The following is a 13,088-nucleotide window of genomic DNA, read 5'->3' on the forward strand; positions in this document are numbered from 1 at the left end:
AGCAATTGAAACTGATGTATATCAAAATAAAACGTACAGCACTTATCGAACTGAACGCATAGGCTAGAATGATTATATGTTTCTTTATGAAGTGTTCGAATTACATACCCTCGGTTACAAAGTATTTATAAAAATTATTTCCAAATAATGAGTTTTGATAATAATATATTCGGTATAGAAACAATAAATTTCGATACATTTACCAATGACTATAATGTATAATGCATAATGAAAAACAATGCATGTAATTAATTGAATATGCTTCGAGAAAGTAGAAATGGGCCTGTTTGACAAGAAAACTATTCAAAATACAGGAGACCCACAAGTAAATATCCTAAACCACGTGGAACAACACACTTTATTCCACGAAACGCAAGAGTTATTATTATGGATTATACTTGCGATTTTATTAATATTTGCTTTCATTAAACTATACAAGAATTATAAGCAGTGTGTACGTAAAGAAGCACTGAAAGCTGCACAGTCGGCACAAACTATGGCATCAATTGCCTAAAGCTTTAGACTATATATGAATGGCCGCTAATAGAATAACTTAATATACAAAAATTACAGCAAAGAAATAATATCATAAGAAAATAATATAACGAAAATTATATATTATTTTTTTTACCTCTACTTCAAAAATCTTATAAAAATGATTAAAGACGATTTTGAAGATTTTCTGAAATTATTAGCCGATGTAAGCAAAGGAAAGGGCGAAGGAGCTTTCGCACCTGATATAGTAGTATTTGGAGAAAATACTAAACTCGAATCGTATGAAGAATTACTAGACAGAATAGATGAATTACCCGGATGTGATCCGATTACGTGGCTAAAACTTCCCGGCCAGAAAGAGAGAAGACGACAAAGATTGGCCGAAGCAAAAAGGAATAGAAGGCAAATGAAAAATAATCAATAAAATAATATATATATTTTTTTTCGCAAATTTGTTCTTATCATTAGTCCGAAAAGATAAAATTCTGAGAATTTATGAATAAAAATGAGTCTTCCTAAATGGAACAACTCAAAGAAATTGAATCATATCTGAAAAAGGGATATCAGAATTTGAACAAAAATAAAAACAGACCAAGAACTTTACATAATATTGAAGTCAAAAGGCAACAGTTACAAGAAAACTTAGCCAAATATCGAACAATACTAAAATCTTTCGAGTATAGACTTGGAGCTTCAGTCTGGAATGACGAAGTTGAAACTTATGGTGCACTGAAACAAATATATCAGAAGGCCATCAAAATTTTAGATGAATCAGAAGTAATACAAAGGGAATACGATAGTGAACCAGAGACACTTGGTAAATCAAGTGGTTTACTAAAACCCTATAAATTAAGCACTGACGATTCACTATTGAGAGTGAAAAGTGAAATTAATTTAAAACAAAGAAAAATTAAATTTAAAATATTGACAAAAATTTTAATTTGGTATATTAAAATACACAAAGTATCCAACATGGCTCTTAATATTAAAACAGCCGCTGAATTAGCAACGCTGATACCCACTTATGACGGAAACGCAAGTGGTGTTAAATCATTTATAGACGCGGTGAACTTGGCAAAGACCATAGTTCCAATCGAAAGCAAAGCAGCCGCAATTCAAATTATACTAACAAAATTAACTGGAAAAGCGAGAAATTTATTCTCAATATCTCCAACGGATTATGACGAAATAGTCGCAAAAATCCAAACAAATTGCGAAGAGAAATCAAATTCAGACATAGCCTTAGCTAATCTGATGAATTTGAGACTCAAATCGACAAATGAAATCGAGAAATTCACTAAACAACTCGATGAATTGACAGATAAGCTCAAAGATACCTATATAAGAGAACAAATTCCCGACACAGTCGCAAGGAAAATGTCTCAAAAGGTAGCGATCAAAACACTTATCAAAGAAACACCCAACAGAGAGACCAAAATGATGCTGAAAATTGGCAAATTCGACAATTTACAAGAGGCCATCAACGTAATGGTAGAAAATGAAAAGGACAATACTGATTCAAACGCAGTCGTACTGCAGTCGATTAAGGCTAGACAACCAAATCATTATAACACAAACCGAAATTTCAATTACAGAAACCCTATGGTTTATGAAAGAAATAATCAAAGAAATTATTTCCATGGAAGATATCAAGCAAGATATCCAAATAACCTCAATAGAAACCTCAACCGACAATATCCCATTAACCATCAGTATCCTACTAATAGAAATTCAATCCAAAATTCCCGACAACAACCAAATTTCAATCAAAATTTACAACAATACCCTTTTCAACGAAATTTCAATCAAAATCAAAACAGAAACGTTAACAGAAATTTCAATAGAAATAATGTACCAGCGAGAATGTACGTAGTAAATCAGCAAGACATTCCTCGACTGAATAATCATGCAAACAATAATGGATTTCACCCACAAAACGAATCAGATAATACTTGCCAAGCTATGGTACCGTTCAACAACAATATTGCAAATAATGGGAACAATCAAGCAAATACCGATTATTTTTTAGCCAACCAGTAACAATTGCTAACAGATGTCGACTAACTGAACAATTGTTACGGACAGGCATACCGATTTTGACATTAAATTTAAATGCATCAAATTTTATCCAAGTCAAAGTGCACATGACTGGAAATAAAATATGCAACTTGATCATTGACACCGGTGCAGATATTTCGTTGTTCAAAGCACGAAATATTCTCCCAAATCAACATGTAAATACTAACAATAAGATTAAATTAACCGGCATTACGGAAAATAGTGTAGAAACATTAGGTTTAACAAATACATCTTTATGCTTTAATAATACATTAACTTTAAATCACGATTTTCACCTAGTTACCGCAGACTTACCAATTACGGCTGATGGTATTCTAGGTCGAGATTTTTTAATAAATTATAAATGTTTAATAGATTATGAACATTGGCTACTTACATTTAATATAGCCAATATACAAATTTCAGTACCAATAGAAGACAACTTAAATGAAGGCTTCATGCTACCAAGTCGTAGTGAAGTTATCAGAAGGATACCATATTTAAACATTAGAGAGGATATGGTAGTCCATTCAGAAGAAATTTACCCAGGAGTTTTCTGTGGTAACACTATAATTTCACCTTTAAAGCCTTATGTAAAATTTGTAAATACTACGAATAAACCTTTGTACATACATTATTCTAAATTTAAGCCTACATTAAGTATTTTAAACGATTATTCTATTCTTAATGTAAATACCAAAAATATTAATAATAAGAGATCCGAAGAGATTTTTAAAAGCATAAACACGGACAAAATTCCTCCATATGCTAAAGATAAATTTAAAAAATTAATTAATGATTATCAAGACATATTTTGTCTTCCAGAGGAGGATGTTACTCAAAACAATTTCTATTCACAGAACATTGTTCTAAGTGATAAAGTTCCTGTATATATTCCTAATTACAAGACGATTCATGCGCAACAAACCGAAATTAATCAACAGGTAAACAAAATGTTAGAGAGTAATATAGTGGAACCTTCAGTTTCACCATACAACTCTCCTATACTTCTAGTACCGAAAAAATCCCAAAATAATGACAAAAAATGGCGTTTAGTCGTTGATTTTAGACAACTAAATAAAAAAATTTTAGCAGACAAATTTCCTCTACCAAGAATTGACGATATTTTAGATCAACTTGGCAGAGCAAAATATTTTTCAACATTAGATCTCATGTCAGGTTTTCATCAAATACCTTTGGACAATGAGTCTAGAAAATTTACGGCATTTTCAACACAAAACGGACATTATCAATATACAAGATTACCGTTTGGATTGAATATAAGTCCAAACAGTTTTCAACGTATGATGACAATTGCAATGGCTGGTTTAACCCCAGAATTAGCTTTCATTTACATCGACGATATTATAGTCGTAGGATGTTCTGTAAACCATCATATTTCAAATCTAAATCAAGTTTTTGAAAGATTAAGATATTACAATTTGAAGCTAAATGCGCAGAAATGCAAATTTTTTAGCACTGAAGTTACCTTTCTAGGTCATAAAATAACAGAATATGGCATGTTACCAGATGATTCCAAATTTTCAACTATTCAAAATTATCCAGTTCCTAAAAATGCAGACGAAGTTAGAAGATTCGTTGCATTTTGTAATTATTATCGTAAATTCGTACCAAATTTTGCATTAATAGCAAATCCCCTTAATCAACTATTGAAGAAAAATTCACAATTTATATGGACCAATAGTTGTCAAAATGCATTCAACACCCTAAGAAATTCATTAATGTCACCAAGATTATTACAATATCCAGATTTTACGAAGCAATTTATATTAACAACAGATGCTTCAGATATAGGTTGTGGAGCTGTATTGTCTCAACAAACACAACATGGAAATTTACCAATAGCTTTTGCAAGCAAAACTTTTACACCTGGTGAAAAGAATAAACCAGTGATTCTAAAAGAATTAACAGCCATACATTGGGCTATTAATTACTTCAAACCTTACCTGTACGGTAGAAAATTTTTAGTACAAACGGATCATAGACCGTTAGTTTTCTTATTCGGTATGAAAAATCCAACTTCAAAATTAACTAGAATGCGTCTTGATTTAGAAGAATATGACTTTACAATTGAATACATAGCAGGAAAATCAAATGTAGGAGCAGATGCTTTATCAAGAATAGTAACCTCCTCTGATGAATTAAAGAATTTAAATATATTAGGAGTAAGCACAAGAGCGATGACTCGTAATTCGAAAAATAATTCAAATATGAAAACATCTGATAATCAAATTTCTGTACCACGAGAAACTGATCACTTCTCTACGTACATGACAAATAATCCATCAGAAACGAAGAAATTAATTAAACTCGAAACACGCGTCGACAAATATGGAATGATATGTTATTTAAAGAAAAACAATAAAATTATTGCCCAAGTGCATCAACAAATTTTACATGGAAGTCAGACATTAGAATCTGCACTTCTGAAAATAGAAGGAACAATGATTAAAATGAACCAAAAGAAATTAGCGCTGTCGACAAAAGACGAAATATTTAAAATGATATCAATTGAAAACTTTAAAATATTAGCGAATACTCAAGTGTATTCAATAGAAATTATTATTTACAATCCACCAATGTTTTTAACAAAAATAAAAGACATCCAAAAAGTATTGAATGATTACCATAACACCCCTACAGGAGGTCACATTGGTCAACATAAGTTGTACCTTCAAATTAGAGAAGTGTATAATTGGAGCAATATGAAAAGATCGATTGCAGAATTCATCAAGGCCTGTGAATTATGCAAACGAAACAAAGTCATAAAGCATACAAAAGAAAAACAAGTAGTTACTACAACACCAAATCACCCATTCGAAAGTATTTCAATAGATACAGTTGGACCATTACCAAAAAGTAACAACAACAATAGATATGTAGTTAGTATTCAATGCGATTTAACGAAATATGTCGTATTAATTCCAGTACCTACTAAAGAAGCAAACGTAATTGCTAAAGCATTAGTAGACAATTTTATTTTAACTTACGGAACATTTTTAACTTTACGTTCTGATCAAGGAACTGAGTATAATAACGAAGTCTTTGAACAGATCTGTGAAATGCTTAAAATTGAACAAAAATTTAGTACAGCCTATCACCCTCAGACGATTGGTTCTTTGGAGAGAAATCACAGATGTTTAAATGAATACCTGAGATCTTTCGTTAACGAACATCAATCGGATTGGGATGAATGGTTAAAATTCTATGCTTTCAATTATAACACAACCCCACATTCACACCATGAATTTACCCCTCATGAATTAATTTTTGGAACTAAAGCTAAATTACCACAAGAATTATTTGAAAAAGGAACTGAACCAATATATAATTTTGAACAATATAGTAAAGAACTAAAATTTAAATTACAACGATCTAATGAAATAGCAAGAACCAAATTAATTGAGCAGAAAATTCAAAGAGCAAAAAACTCAGAAAATGTCATTAATCCAATTCATTTAACAGTAAACGACAAAGTTTATCTAAAAATAGAAAACAGAAGAAAACTTGATCCATTCTATGACGGACCATATATAGTTCAAGAAATACTAGATACAAACTGCAGGATTCAGAACCCCAAAACAGAACATACACAGACAGTACACAAAAACAGATTGATAAAAATATAAAATCAAACAACATTCATTTTTAGAGAAGTTACTTCATTCGCAAAAACCAATTATATTACAATTATTTATAGAAATCTTTAGAAATATATCAAATTATCAATATTATACAAAACCACATACCATTGTTTACAATATACCAACAGCTTTGGAAAATAAAAGTTTAGAAACCTATAAAAAGTCTATAAAATATTTGTAACATTGAGAGAAGCCAAGGAATAATTAATCCATAATCTGAATACTAAGAATGATTCCATTGCATTACATCATTCTCTTAAAGAGGGATGGTGTAGTATGATTTCAAACCCCGTTCCAAAGTCCATCTTAAAACTCCCAATATACAAATTATCCTTCTCCTCATAAGCAGTTGATTGTTTCAAAATAAATGACTCATGCGTGGTCACTTCAATTTACGATTCCCACGAAACATTCCTCAAGCGCAACTGCATTATTTCGTTAACTGTTTTTCTCCCACATTCGTCCATGCCAACATGCGCGGGCGATATGAATGCACCCTTACATCATGTCGCGCGCAGCTAAAGGCAATAAACCAGAAACCAAAACAAACCCAGTTCTATTCTGATTAAATACGCGACCGTACACAAAGTCGTCGTGACACTTTACGATTTCCCATGAAATCGATATGCGCGCTTATGAGCGCAGTAAGCAATTTTATTTCTTGACACCATTCACATCGAACACTGCATTCGATTGATTGGCTATTCCCCTTTGAAATCGACTTGGCTCCTCCCAATGAAACTCTCCACAAACTGTTGGCTAAGTTAGCTTAAGACACATGTAACTAGCATTAAGACAGTTCTTGTATGACACTCGACGCGGATGCACGCGTGGAGTGACGAGAAATGAATAAAACCCTTTTTGAATAAAAGTATAAAGCAAATATAAGACAGTATTCTTCTTCAATTTAAATATAGGTTAAGGTTCCTCTTCGTTATAGGCCACGAGTTTTTTACCACTACTTTGGGCTGTTACAAAGTAAGTAAAATAATTTAAATTCAATTCATGTGAATTAACCATTTTTCTTCGGGGGTCTCCGTAGCCACATTGGTTGCGCGTTCGTTTAGTAAGCGATCGATCGTGAGTTCAAAACTCAGGGCCCTCATTGACCATCTTTGTGTAGTTACAGAATAACTACGTCCACGCAACAATCATCAGCGATGGAGATCGATCCACGGTCGAAATAAGATCGATTCATCCATACAACTGCTCTGCTTTGCAAGAAACATCGGACTGCGCAGCTCTCGTGATAGACGACTCGCGTGACGTTGTGGCTGACCCACAGTTTTTCGTGCTTGTGGTGCCGGCTGTGATGGTTGTGGTGGTGAACAATCATATAGCGCCGTGAGTCTGGCACTGTATGGTTGTGCCGGTCGGGTAGTTGTGTTAGTAAATAAATATATCGCGCAACTCTGTGTGAATCAGAAATTGTATGCGAGTGGCACGTAATCCACAGCAAACTGCGACTCAATATGCGCACCGCCACGCTACGTTTGTGGTACACATGAATCGTGTTGGTCGTCTTGTGCTAGCTCACAAGCGCTATACGCTTCTCAATACACTTAACATAAATCGTATAATTTTGCACGTGCCACGTCTTACAAGAAATCCGAATAAATCATAATCGCATATAATATCAATCAAAGTATGTTTCGTGTATATTTGAAATCGCATAAAATGTAAAAACTCGATTTTATATACCATTATCAAATTAAGTCGCAATTCGGTATAATAGACATCAATTTTATAATGTACATTGTCGTAAAATATATTTAATCCGCGTCATATGCGTATATTACGCTGATGCAGTTTGTGTGTCGTATAAGCGTATAATTTAAATCGATTCAGTACTGTAGTAAATCGTGTTGCATGCTGAAGAAAATCATGAAACAGTAAATCATAATAAATCCTAATAAAGAACATATTACATCATATTGAAATGTCAATGATGCACTCGAAAGATTTAACTGCTGTTGAATTAATTTCAGATAGCCGCGCGAGATAGCTGGTGGATGATAATCCAGACGACCGGAGTTCGAACCCACATCGCAGCAGTTTTCTCCAAACATCAATCTGTGCCATTTCAAACATTCATATTCCACTCCCAACACAAGTCAATCAAACAATTATTATTTCTACAAACATAAATACTCATATATAAAAATGGCGATTCGTGAGGCTATAATAAACATTTCACAGAAATATTTTGCGCCATTTGTTTTTTTCTATGTCTGTAATAAATCGTATATGAGTATGGCAAAAGTCGTATTTGGTGCTTTGACAATTCATGAATATATTCAAATTAGATCGCAATTCAATTCAACATAATCGCTATTATAGCCGGTCAAAATTGAATATTCATCCAAACAAATTCGGTAAGCATTTGCCATGTATGTATATAGCCTCCACTTTTGCATGCATATGCCAGTTAGGTGCATTATATGCCAACCAAATTTTAGAGCATATGATGTTATATATATACGCTTGTTATGCGATTTAATGTTTGCTGGGGGGAGACTGCCCAGTGAACATTAATGTGTGATTCACATAGAACGTTACGGAAAAGAACGTCCACGTTCCGTCATCGTCTTCACCAATTCACACATGCAGTCAATGCTCACACCAGCGCCGTCACGTCAAATGTAAAATGAATGATTTATTAAATGTTATTCATGGTGTCGTCACCTACAACAGTTTTAACTTGCAATGACCTCTTTCGAATCAGCATACCTAGAATCAGTTCTAAATATGGAGAAAATCAATGAAAATCATTGAATTATGTCATTTGAATGCATAAACCCCGTAGTCCCGACCCTTATTCAACAATAATAATATATAGACTATTTTTCTCGGCTAGTCGCGAATGATTTTGACTCCGAAGTTTGGAATCAAGAGATATGTTGGCATAAAAAATACAACCGAAATCAAAACAAAAGCCGAGACACAAAGCCCAGACAAAAACCAAACGAGCCGTCCGTCTCCGTCAATTATTCTTTTCTACAAATCCTGCCGGTCGTTTTCGTTGAACGTATGTTGACGGGTCGTTAGGTTGCCGGTGTATGTGAATGTTTCCATAAGAAATGCATGGTAGAATAACTGACGTAACGTGACGTGACGGAACGTGGACGTGACGCGGATGTTGTATGTGAATCGCACTTAAATCGTATAATTTTGCACGTGCCAAGTCTTACAAGAAATCCGAATAAATCATAATCGCATATAATATCAATCAAAGTATGTATCGTGTATATTTGAAATCGCTTAAATGTAAAAACTCGATTTTATATACCATTATCAAATTAAGTCCATTTTATGCGATTTCAAATATACACGATACATATTTTGATTGACATTATATGCGATTATGATTTATTCGGATTTCTTGTAAGACTTGGCACGTGCAAAATTATACGATTTAATGTTTGCTGGGTATGGCCTCCACTTTTGCATGCATATGCCAGTTAGGCGCATTATATGCCAACCAAATTTTAGGGCATATGATGTTATATATACGCTTGTTATGCGATTTTATGTTTGCTGGGTGATTGTCAGACCTGTCAACAAATAGACAGTCGTCCGTCTTGCGTTCGTTACCATCCGGTTGTTCCGTAACGGCTGCGTCGAGGGGCTCGCCGTGACAATCCCCCACCCGTGAAGGCTGGTGATGATCTGCAAGTTCTGTAGATTCTTCGACGGCTTCACCGTCCAATCCCACGTCGAGTAAAACCTATCTAACGACCGGTCGTTTGTAGACTGCGGTAGCTGTACGCACATGGGCTTGACGGACTCGTCCATCGCGTCCTCTGAACACCTTCTCAACTCTCGCTCTTACATACTGGTTTCGCACCGCGCCTCCCACCATCAGTACCAAGTCGCCCTCGTGAATATCTCGAACATTGTCGTAAGTTAGAGGCCGTGAGTTAATCATCGGCTCGGCATCCGCGAGAATTGTCGCCAATGTTTCTTCGTTGGGTTTACGTGGGGCGTCGAGGATCGTTCCGATAGCTTGTTTTACCGAACGAACTAGGCGTTCCTAGACCCACCCATATGAGGCGCAACGGGGGGGGGTTGAAACTCTAACGTGTGTTGGTAAACGTTGTAGCTAATGTGTAGTTCATCAATCGTATCTCTTGTTGCAGTTTTTTGTTCTACTCACGAAGCAAGTCCCGTTGTCGCGAAAAAATTCGAGCGATGAATCGTCTGACCGCCATCACGCAGGACTCGCTGGACAGGCTATGCACCACTTCTAGGTATATTCTAGGTCGCGTTATTTACATGTATGACGGTGCACATGTAAATAACGCGACCCAGCGTTTTACTTCCGATCCAACGTATAAAAACGGTCTCACGTAAGGGGTCTTCGGCAACGGCGCCATCAGAGGTGGACAAGGAATGGACTTCGCCAGTGGACATATGTAGCAACTTTTCACGACACGTTTGACCAGCACCCGAAGCCTAGTTATCTCATATCGCTGCCTAATTTCATTAACGGCCGTCTCGTGATTGGAGTGGTGGTAGCGGCGGTGGAACCAGTCTGTAAGGAGAGAGATTATTAGGTGGGTATCTGGTAAGATTACGGGGTACTTAGCTTCATATGGAGCGTACCACGCATCCGAAGTAGTCCATCTTCGTCTAAAAACGGCCGCAGCTTGTAGATAATGTTCGTCTTAGGCACCAGATTATGCTGCACCTGCGGATACTTTTGGTTTTCCAGCAAGGCTCGTCTCTCTGCTACGTAAAACTTAATTTGAGCCTGCCTCCACAGTAGTTTCTCAGCTTTTTCCAGTTCCTTTTGTGATAACACGCCGTGTAGAGGGCATTCTTCTTTCCGTGAGCGATTAAGATTTTCGATGTCCTGAGCGAACGTACTCACTCATTCAATCCTGACGCCCGCGAACTGGTGATACCTACGGTGATCCGAGTTAATCTACGCAAAGACCGTTTGCGAGTCGGACCAGAAGAACTTCCGGTTGATGTGGTACGAATGCGACGAGATGACCGATTCAGCGTGACGAGTTCCCAAAACCGCAGCTTTAAGTTCCAGACGTGGAACTGATAGTACCTTGATAGGAGCAACCTTACTCTTTGCGGCAACCAATGCAACTTCGATTCCTTCCGGTCACGCCGCAGTTATATAGGCCACACAAGCATAGGCTTCCTTGCTGGCGTCAACGAATACATGGAGCTGTTCAGGTTCATCCATCGTATGCCGAAAGTAACTGCGTGGGATTCGTAGTCTGTTCAGCGAAGGAAATTCGCTCATCCAAAGCCCCCATTTTCGAAGAATTTGATCATTGGTCGGAGTATCCCAATCGACGTAACCTGGTCCGTCGTGGTTATAGGTTACGTAACGGATGCATAACAATCATTCTCGTCCAAACCAGTGTGACTGTACTAGAGATGGGCAAAACAGTTCATTTTGATGAACGATTCAATCACTAACCGTTCATCAAAGTGAACCAGTTCTTTTGAACCGTTCTTTCGCTCTTTCTCTCAGCGGTAATAAAAACAACATAGAATGTTAGCTGGAATGCTTTCGTGGCCGAGCGGATAGTGTCACACCTAACGTGTCGGGGGTTCGGGTTGGGTTCCCGTTCTGGTCGGTGGAATTCAAAGCCAAAGAAATTTCCTCCGACTTGTACTGTGACCACGCGTATTCTAGAGCTCGCCACTCAAGAATGCATTCTAGGCGTGTTATTTGGCATAGAAATCTCAACCAGTAAAAATGACGCAAGTAACACTACGTTGAGACGGCGAAGTTCCTCTGGGGACATTTGTGCCATTTAAGAAAAAGAAGAATGTTTGCTGGAACCCAACATCAATAGACAGTTATTCATTTATATTGGATTGGATTGGATAGGAAATTTTTTTCATTCGTATGGAATTTATATTTTCGAAATTTAGTGAGGAAAGATAAGGTGCTTCTTCCTTAAAAGTAGCAAACTGTATGTGAAAATATGTTTATCGGCCGACAATAGTATATGTAATAATTTGATGCGCACAAGATATGTGCAATTTTTCATATTTTTTGCTCCAGCTCCCCCAGATTTTTTCTGAAAATCAGGAAGTATATGAATGTTTCGCGGAATTGAAAAATATATGAAATTAAAAATATATAGCTTTGCCTTTTAGACTACGAAAATCTAATTTAATGTTTAATCGAAAATCGAGTATACAACAACAAAATAAACCCTGCGTTACATGCATTTTGTTCGTAAATGACAATATCGTTTTATTTTTCTTACAAGCGTTCTCGTTATATTTATGCATTCCGTCCAGCGAAAATCAGTTCAACTGCACTCGCTCGTTTACAAACAGTTCTCTCGCAAAAGCAAACAGTTCTCTCTCATACAGTTCACTCGCACAGTTCAACAGATCGTTCACAAACAGTTCACTCTCAATCAGTTCGCTCTCAAACAGTTCACTTACAAACCGTTCTTTCGGAACCAGTTCATGGGGAGAACTACCGTTCTTTGAAAAAGAACGACCGTTTGTTCACTCTTTTAGTTGAACTAGTTCTTTCGTACCGTTCGTGAACGGTTTGCCCATCTCTAGGCTGTACGCAACTCATCGAATAGACGGCCACCGAAGTGCTCAAGTTGGCTGGCAAAGCTGCTCATGACTCGCATTCCGAACAGAACACACGAGCTAACATCCAGAAACAGGATGACATCCAGAGCGTTTAAAATGTTTTTTTGAAACCACGAGTACTAAGTTTTCTATATTGGAACCATTGCATAAAACACGGCGCTTTCCAGGGCAATTAAACCCCTCCAAAAAAGAGTTATTACAAAAAAAAATCAGTTCAGTTCATTCTAAAATAATATCCGAAATAATAATAATAATAGAAATCAAATTATTTTTTTTTAT

Source organism: Toxorhynchites rutilus, chromosome 1 (genome assembly GCF_029784135.1).
Source record: "Toxorhynchites rutilus septentrionalis strain SRP chromosome 1, ASM2978413v1, whole genome shotgun sequence".
In the NCBI taxonomy this organism is placed as follows: domain Eukaryota; kingdom Metazoa; phylum Arthropoda; class Insecta; order Diptera; family Culicidae; genus Toxorhynchites; species Toxorhynchites rutilus.